Consider the following 10542-nt stretch of genomic DNA (forward strand, 5'->3'; position numbering starts at 1 on the left):
GAATGATGAATGTAATAAGGCGACATTCAGTGAAATGCTCTGATTTTATAAACTTTCAAGTTGAGATCTAGACATGGAGAATAAAGATCAAACGAAATCAAAATAAGATCAAATGGTGAACCAGTTTTAGAAATCAAAGATCAAAAGAAGAATATGATGGGAACTGATCAAGAGAGATCAAGAATTGAGCGAAAATGAGTTATAAATGCTCTGATACGATATCAAAGAATAGAAATGAGGAAAGAAACTTCCCAAAATTCATTGAATCGATCAACTGATTACATATATGGAAGAAACATTAACAACTAACAACCATAACTAACTTTGGCACATAATAACACTTTAAACCTTTTACTAACACTATTTACATTTCTAACCCTCTAATATCACAAATATGTTATTTCCATTTCTCACTAGCATCAAACATTGGTTAAAATAACAAATCCTAATATCGTTCATGTGAGGGGCTTGAATACAACTAACCGAAAACATTAAACTAGAAAGAGAAAATTGCAAAAATGGTCCCTATGTTAGTCAAAACTCTATGATTTTGGTCCAAAAAAGTTTGGTGGTGCATCAGTAGTCCAATTTTGGATATCTCATGTGCTTTTGGTCCCTATGGTTGACATGTTTGTGTGGTTTTGATCCATGACCTACCTGAAATGATATAATTTAAAATAAATAAATAAATAAATAAATAAAAGTCCATCACTCTTGAAGACATTAACTCTCTCCTTCCCTCTATCTCCCCCTCTATTTCTCTCTCTTTTTCTTTCTCTCTCTCTTTCTCTAAAATGTGTCAGATACCACTTGACAGACCACCATCGTTACCGAACCACCACTACCTATTAGACTACCATGCCACCATCACTTACCTAGAAGACCTAGCCCCCCTACCGGAAAAATGAGATTTGTGATGAAAAGGCATAAAAATGGGATATGTTGTCATGGTAGAAAAAGGTGGAGCTCGACGGAGATTTTGGGTTTCTAGTTGTCGTTCTTCGACTTTCAGTGATGCGGGTTTTCAGCCGCCACCATCACCTTCGTCATATTTTGTAGATCTCCTTTGCACCACCACCATTCTCATTTTCGGAAACCCTAATGATGTTGGCCTTCTCATTTGGATAAGGGTTTTGGTTTGAGCTCTAGTTAGGGTTCTCCATAGGGATGTGATGGTACCTGGTAGGGATAGTCATCGATAGAGAATTGTGGTGACGAACGACATTGGGGTGGGGTTTAACTTTTGGGTTTGAGCACTCCTTACACTAATTTAGGAACTGAGTATGTTTATGAGCACTTGGTTTAGATCTAGCCAAGAAAGGGAGCTGCTAATGGTGGTTTTCAACTTTGTTAGTGGTTTCCGATGAGGCAATGAGAGAATGAACGATATGTGTAACACCGTAAATTTCAAAACAATTTTTCATTTAAATATAATGATTTAATTCTTAAAATCACTTTCCTTAAAATCTCATTCGTAATCGAATTACAAAACATAACTCCATTTTCACTTGCATAATAAACTAGGATCCTCAAAACACGACTCTTTCTCTGGTGTGTACAATCAAGTCAGTGCCGTCCCGTGATCTTGAGCGAAACCTGAAACACATAACACAAAACACTGTAAGCACGAAGCTTAGTGAGTTCCCCAAAATACCACACACAACACATATTAGCCACTCGAGGCTATAACTCTGTGGGTCCGTGGACCCTACTTCGTGAACCTTCCGGTTCTAACTCTGTAAACATGCACACGATAAATCACATAGAAACAATTCATTACAACACATAACATGCATTGCATACAAATACTGTGTCACATAACTCTGGTTAACTACTCAAGGTAAAGTATAGTGAGAAGACTCACCTGGCAAGCAGGAAGCAAATATCCTCACGCTTGCATCTCGAACTCGCCACCATCTATCACATAAGGCAAATGCTCTCTTGAACATAACTCTCGAGACTAGACTCTATCCTCTCTTGGCACCCTCTTAAGGGTAAAAGACCATTTTACCCCCTTCTTGGCCCAAAGGCCACATCGCTGACCAAACCCTAAAAGTCAACAAAAGTCAATGGTTAAACTTTGACCCAACTCGCCGAGTGCACTCCGGTGACTTGGCGAGTACACACATGTCCACTAACTCTTTGTCCCGCTTGGTACGTAGAGTCCCTCCCTATGCTCGACGAGTCATACTAGACAGAAATCGCGGGGCCACCCCGACTCAACTCGTCGAGTCTCAAGAACAACTCGGCAAGTACCGCCTTGAACTCCAATCCTCTAACCCCCTCATGACTCACTGAGTCATCCCCCAACTCGGCAATTCTATTCACTAAGCAATTTACATGAAACCCTAACCCTACTCGCCGAGTCTCAAGAACAACTCGGCGAGTTCATGCCATGCACAAACTCTACCGACCTCCTGAGATCAGATCTGTTTCCCCAAACCATAGATATCGCCTCCCCAAGCATGAATGTCACGTAAAGTTCGAAACTTGATGCTTGTATAACCACAACAAGGCATCAAAAGGAGATTTAGTCCCAAAAATGGCAACCTAAGGCCAATAACCCCAAACTAGTCCATAAAGCTCTAAGGGTCAAGGTCTCTGGACCTCTTTGACTCCATATCCAAGGAACAAACTCGAAGAGGGACCATTTGCTCCACATAATCACTCTCCAAAGGGGTTAGAAAACCCTAAATCTAATGATCAACACCAAAACTGAAGGAGGTTCGAACCATTACCTCAAAATGATGTCCCTGAACTCTGGAACTACTTGAATCGCACCTCCTCTTTGCTCTTGTCACCTTCTTCTTGCTAAACCAAGGGTTCAAGGATCAAAAAGTGACTTCTTCTCCCTCACAACGATTTGGCTCACTTAGGGTTCTCTCAAGGGACTGGTAGCCGCAATGGGAGGCTATAAGTGCCCTTAAATAGGCTCCAAACCTGGGGGATTAGGGTTTCATTAAACAGCGTGGACTCGCCGAGTCCGGACGTGAACCCAAATGAACATCCGCGACCCTACTCGGCGAGTCTTGGCTCCAACTCACCGAGTTCCTCCTCAAACTCCAAAATAATTAAATAAAATAATATACCTGGGAAATCAGGATGTTACAGTATGGGTGAAGTGGATTACGACAAATAGTGGTGGCGAACGATATCACGGTGGCCGCTCGTGAACTTTTATCGATTAAATGAATGAGAGATGGGGGTAAGGCTGAGAAAATAGAGGTGGTTGTTGGCAGATGGTGGTGGCTGGCAGCGAATGATGGTAGTTGGCAACCATTAGGGGTGATGTTTCTTGAGTGAGTGTGTTTTTGTTGAAAGAGATAGAAAGAGAAATGGGGTGGGTGGGTCCTTTTTCATTTTTTTGTAAGTTATAAAACTATAAATTAAATTATTTTGTATTTCACCTATTAAAGAGAATGAAATATACAAATTATAAGGGCATAATCATCTTTTTAAGTGTATAGGAACTAAAACCAATAAAAAGATCCAGTTTTGGAGCATTGGTGCACTACAAAAACTTTTTGCACCAAAACCATATAATTTTACCAACCACAGAGACCATTTTTGCAACTTTGTCAACTAGAAAACTTGTATTAAAATAAATTTTTTATTGGGTAAATTACACGGATGGTCTCTATGGTTTAGGGTAATCTGCATGTTGGTACCTAAGTTTTTTATTTATTTATTTAACTCGGATTGTCATTATAGTTTGGTTTTATTTAGCATTTAATCCCTCTTACATCTAAAATGACTCTTTTACCTTTTTTCAACTTACATATTACTTTTTTAATTTAATAGTAATCTCAGTGAAAGAAAAGATCTCATGCCTTCTCCACAAGAAACGTTCGATTCATTCTCTCACTATCTCTCTTTCTCATCTCCCCTTCTCTTTCTTTACGTTGTCAGAGAAGCAACGACTTGAGAAAAAATGCCACTCTGTCAGACTCAATCACCACCATCACTCTGCCACACACCCTATATGAGACCTTGATCCTCTGTCCTCCCCCTGTCTGAATCAACCCTACCCTATCTGATCTGAAGATTGCTGCCTCTTGTTCCTCTTTATGAGTTGGGAACCTATAAATTTTATTTTGATGGGTTGGTGGTACATAAGAAAGAAAAATGCCGACAAAGAATCAGAAATCGGCTAGGGAAAGGGAGGTCAACTCCTAATTAGTGAGGAAGTAGACGAACATGGTGGTGGTGGTTCTCCGGAGGTGAATGACTAGAAGAATAGGGTTTGATCTGAATGTTTGGTTCAAAAAATCAAATTGAATAAGTATTTCTTTGAATTGGGTTTGTATGCCTTCTACTTCTTAGGACGTGGGTAAAACAACCTTAATCGTTAGGGTTTAATGTGGAGAATCTCAGAAGTTTTAATCCCAATTTGCTTTCCAACTTTTTATTAGATAATTCACCATTTTGGTATGACTATGCATTTAGAGTTTCTTCAACATGTTGTAGACAATATTTTGAGGTGGAAAGAACAGATTTAGTATTAGATAAAACAATATTCAAGTAACTGATTGAAGGGTTTTGTCTGCGAATAGCTTTTCACCCAAATCTACCAATTATTTCCACTGGCAATGCACTATAATTAACATGTTATTCACAATCAATTAGTCATTGAAAGGCTTTGTTTGAATCGAAGGGTTTCAAAATGTTTTCTAAGTCCATCATGACGAATGAGTTGGAGCGGGGAAGGCAACAGTCTTGTTGGAGAAGGAAGGGTGCGGGTGGTAATGGGCCCATTTACTTTAAATATTATTGAAAAAATATAAATTAATCCTTAAATCATTAAAAAAAAAGTAATATATAAATTAAAATTGGCAAAAGAATCATTTCAGGTATGGTAGGGATTAAACACAAAATAAAATTAAACCTGTGGATGACCGAGTTAATATATATATATATATATATATATATATATATATATATATATATATATATATATATATATATATTTATGCAATTTACCTTTTTTTTATTCTATGTGATGAATAAATTACAATAGTTCAAATATGGAAACGAACTATCAAACAGAAATGATAAACATATAATTATGTCACATGCCTAAAACCGATGAAGAACATTGTTATATTATCAAAATGCATGTGGGTGCATAAATAACTCCTATATCAATTTTTTTTATATAGTTTAGGAAAGAGAACCTTGTATTAAAATATTTGTATGATAAGTTACAATACTTTTACTTGTTAATAAAAAATTAGAACTCAAAAAACATAATGAAATTAGTCGAGAATCAGAAAGAGAATGTATTAATTAAAAAATAGAATTATCGGAAGTCGTGAGCTCGTCATATATATCTCACGGGTGATTTTAAATTGACCCTTATAATCTATATTGATAACTCCTATATATAATTATATTTTTGTTGATGTTTTGAAAATCGGACCGTACATCGAACCGATCGTCTTACTGATTCGATAGTTCAATTGGTTCGATCGGTTCAACTGGTCCAAAAAACCGGATAAACCGGATATATATATATATATATATATATATATATATATATATATATATATATATATATATATATATATATATATATTATCGATGTTTTGAAAATCGGACCGTACATCGAACCGATCGTCTTACTGATTCGATAGTTCAATTGGTTCAACCGGTTCAACTGATTCAAAAAACCGGATAAACCGGATATATATATATATATATATATATATATATATATATATATATATATATATATATATATATATACGATTTGAAATTTTAAAATGAAAGAACAATATCTTATTTCTATTAATTTATATGTTAATCTTTAATAAATATAAATATTAGGTATAATTGAATGTTGAAATGGTGATTGTTTAGCCTCATCCCACATCACTAGAAAGAATGAAGTGGGATGCTTTGAGAACTGTATTAAAGGACAAGAAAGCTTAGGAGTCGGTCAAAGCAAACTTTGCATATCGCGTATTAAAGTGGGATCCTGTTTGCTTTCTTTTAGTATAAATTTTTTTGTATCTTTTTTTAGTGAGCTGGTTTATCTTGGTTAGACCAGTCCGTTTTAATCCGGTTTTTGGTTGAAACACTGGTTTTTACCGGTTTGAATATAGGGCGGTTTTTGGCCATTAAAGAACCTTAACCCATACTGGTTCCCAGTTGAACCGGTCGGCCCAGTTTGGTTTGGTTTTTAAAACCATGATTTTTGTTAATACATTGTAAGTGATTGTGTGATATTAAATGTAATTAGATATAATAATAATAATAATAATAGATGAAGGTATGAATAATGATAGGTAATTCATCCACTTCAAAATAAATTGTTCATCCCTATAAAATATAATATCTTTATAATTATCGTAAATATTTATCTTCTATGAATAATACAAATCATATAAAAAAGAAGTTTTAACTTTCAAAAATTAAGATAAATGTCTTTCAACCAGTAATAAAATTTCAAGTTCAATTTACAACAAAAATATATAAATTTAAAAATAAAATAGGATGCATATGTAAAACCAATTAATAGGAACCTTATCTCACAAAATTGCAACCAAGCAGGATGATGGGAAATCATGGGTAGTGGGCAACTTTAGTCCAACATCATCTATCTCGTACCCTTGGATTCTGTTTCACGGTTTCACTTTGACTTACCTAACACATTTTTCATCTTCAGATTTTTGTTTGATTAGGATTTGGATAATTAAATATGATATTTTCATGTATAGCCGTTTGGCAAATACATGAGTAAATTACAGTTTTGGTTTCCGACTTTAGTCATATTTACGGTCAATACATGAATAAATTATATTTATGTTCCCATAGTTTAGTTAGATTTACATTTTCAATCAAATCTTTGAAAATTTGATAAGATATATCCTAAAGGTTTAAAGGAATTACACTAAACATCTTAAGTCCATTAAAAAGAATATTATACACTTACGTTTATATATATATATATATATATATATATATATATATATATATATATATATATATATATATATATATATATATATATATATATATATATATATATATATATAGTGATATTCAATAGAGAACCATAATTAACCAAGGAACCAATGAACCAATCGTGAGCATCGGAAATCATAACAATCAACAGTCAAGAAAAAAGATTTACACTTTTACATTTGAAGCACACACAACGGATTATACCAAAAAATCCATCATTTACAAAAACCTCACCACTTTTTTTCGTTTAAAATTTTTTTAGGTCATGTTTTTTATCAAAAAAAAAACCGAATATACCGTTGTTCACAATTTTTCGTCATCTTTCCATAGAGATCCATGATAATATATAAAAAACGAACTTTTTTTTTTGAAACAAAACTTACTTCATTTTCTTTAATGAAAAAAATTAAGGTCTATTTTTTATAGAAAAAAAATTGATAAATATATCAAAATTCATATTTTTGTTGTACTTTTTACAAATAGATTCATATTCATATTAAAAATAAAAAAAAATTTTAAAAAAAACCGATATTTCAGTTCAGATTCACTTTGTGACCTTGTTCAGATTCATATTGTAAACTTGTTCAGATTTACATTGTGAACCTCCTCAGATTCACAGTGTGTATAATAATAAATCAGATTCACTATGTGAATCTGAACTGATCGGAGCTTTTTCACATTGTGAATGTTAAAATTTGAAATATTTACAGTTTAGATTCACAATGTGAATCTACACTGATCGAGGGTTTTTTTTTTTTTTTTTTGTGAACCTTCTCAGATTCACAATATGAATCTGAACTGTCCGAGATTTTTCATATTGTGAATGTTAAAAATTGAAATATTTACAGTTTAGATTCACAGTGTGAATCTACACTGTTTGAGGTTTTTTTTTTTTTTTTTTTAATCGGGGTTGATGTTTATTAATAGAGTACAAAAAATTAATACTTTTGGTATAATTAGTTTTTTTTTATAAAAAAATGCTTAAATATTGAAAAAAAAATAAAAAAATTAAGTGGGCTTTTTTGGAAAACAAAAATACGTTTTTTATATATCATCATGAATCTCTATGGAAAGAGGACGAAAAATCGTGAACAACGATATATTCGGATTTTTTTTCGATAAAAAACTTGGCCTAAAAAAAATTTTAAATGAAAAAAGAAGAAGTGGATTTTGTTATAATCCGGAACATGTGTGTCAATTATAAAAATTTACAACCCTTCCTTTTGCCGTTGATCGCTATAAATCCCGACGCTTTGGATTGGTTGATTGGTTCCTTGAATAATAATGGTTCTCTATTGAACTTTTATATATATATATATATATATATATATATATATATATATATATATATATATATATATATATATATATATATATATATATATATAATAACTGTTTATATTTTTTTTTCAAATTTAATTTGATTATAATTTTTTTAATGTTTTTTATATTTTGTTTGTTTACATTTTCTAGACCTTTTTTTTAAATAAATTTTCTAGTTTTATTTTTCCTGATATTTTGATCGAATATATTTTTTAATGTTTTTTTATATTTCAATTTTTTATATTTTTGTACAACTTTTTATTAATATTTTTTTATAGAAGATATAAAATTTTTTGTTAAAGGTAAATATGATTAACAATATATTCGGTATAAAATTATTTATTTTAATAGGGTTATTGTATAGGCTAACCGAAATTTGAAACGAATGTCAATGGCTTCAAGTTCAATTTTTTTAGTTTTATAAATTTTTTTATATTTCGTTCTGAATGACAATTGTTTATCATAATTCTTATAATTCAAACACATATGTCAACGTTTTCGAGTTCATATTTCAATTTTTAGAAATTTTGTTCATTTTCGAGTTATATGGTTTTCAATTAGACATTTTATAACTGGAAACTCGTTTCCAAATTTCAGTTAATATATCTATTAATCATATTAAAAAAATTATTTTATACCTAATCGATGTTAATAATATTCACATATAACAAATTTTTTTACATTGTTTACAAAAAATATTTTAAAAAATAAAAACAAACAAAACGTCAAAAAAAATATCAACAAACAAAATATAAACAACATTAAACAATATATTCGAAAAAATGTCAAAAAAATATAGATAATACTAAATATAAACACATAAAATAAATTTGAAGCATAAAAATATAAAACAATTAAACTATTATCTATCTATCTATATATATATATATATATATATATATATATAAGAAAAACAAAAATATAAAAGTAATGGTGAGATGATCTTTTTAAATAAACTAATGATGTTCAGTGCAATTTCTTTGAACAACATTGATGCTTCTTGTCAAATTTTCAAACGTTTGACTGAAAATGAGAATCTAACCAAACCATAAGGACCAAAACTATAATTTACTCCAAATACGTTTAGGCCATGAGGTATAGATGTCCCATGTGAATCTTAAGTGGAGGAGTTTAGGCCATGAGGTATAGATGTCCCATGTGAATGTTAAGTGGAGGAGATGTTCACTAATGAACACCACCCAAGACTTAATGGTTGTTTTGTGGAGTGGTGGCTATCACGGACGTTCATAAATTCATTAATGTCTATCTCCGTCTTCCTTTTCTTTCTTTCTCTCTCTGTTCTTTATTAGTTCTTAACTAGTGAATACCATCCCCAAAGATAGGAAAATCTGCGAAAAAGTCCCAATATTTTAGGCTGGTTTACAATTTAGTCCCAAATTAAATTTTGTTTACAAAAAAGGACAGATTTCGGGCTAAAACTTCGGATTAACCCTTCGTGGCCGGTTTCACAGATTTAGCCGGTATCTTGTCTTTTTTCGTTAATTAAACCAAATTGGGGCTTTTTCATTAATTAATCAAAATTTTAGGGGTTTTCATTATTTATTACCATTAAACAAAAATATTTGGACTTTTCTGAAGATTATTTTTAAACTAATATATATTATATGATATAATTTAATATGTACTATTCCATATCTTCTTTCTTATGCTCTTCTAGGCTCACAGTGTGTTTTTATCGGTGTCGTCAAACCCAATAACAAAAATCTCACTCACAAGCCTCGTTAACTCCATCAATTTTCCAAAATTATCCATTCATAACTCTATGATCATCTTTCATTCTCCAAATAAATAACGGAGAAAATTATTGTTGATTACGTGGATATCCATATTACCTAACCATGACTTAAACTGTGGTTCCAACATTTGGATGTTCCTGTTACCTAACCATGACTTGAATATCATTTCGAACCCATACACTATTCGTATTGTCCATAGTGTTGTTCAAAACAAAATACGAATTCCACATGGTTTAACCACTGATACCTTGGCTCAAGTCTTACATGACCCTTTTTTCCTTACAATAGGTGTAACATCCCGACTCCGAGGTATAATATTTAATTAATTTATACTCTTGTTGTCTAATCAACTTGACGAGTTGGAGGCCCTAACTCGTCGAGTAGAGAGTGTTAATGGTCGTGTAATTTCTAGAGTCTACTTGATGAGTAGGAGCTGACTGTGAATACCCTAATTTTCAGGGTTTGTGTCTTATTTAAAGGACCTTAAGCCTTTATT

This window comes from Lactuca saligna, chromosome 8, assembly GCF_052625555.1.
Source record: "Lactuca saligna cultivar CGN05327 chromosome 8, ASM5262555v1, whole genome shotgun sequence".
NCBI classification, from domain to species: Eukaryota; Viridiplantae; Streptophyta; class Magnoliopsida; order Asterales; family Asteraceae; genus Lactuca; species Lactuca saligna.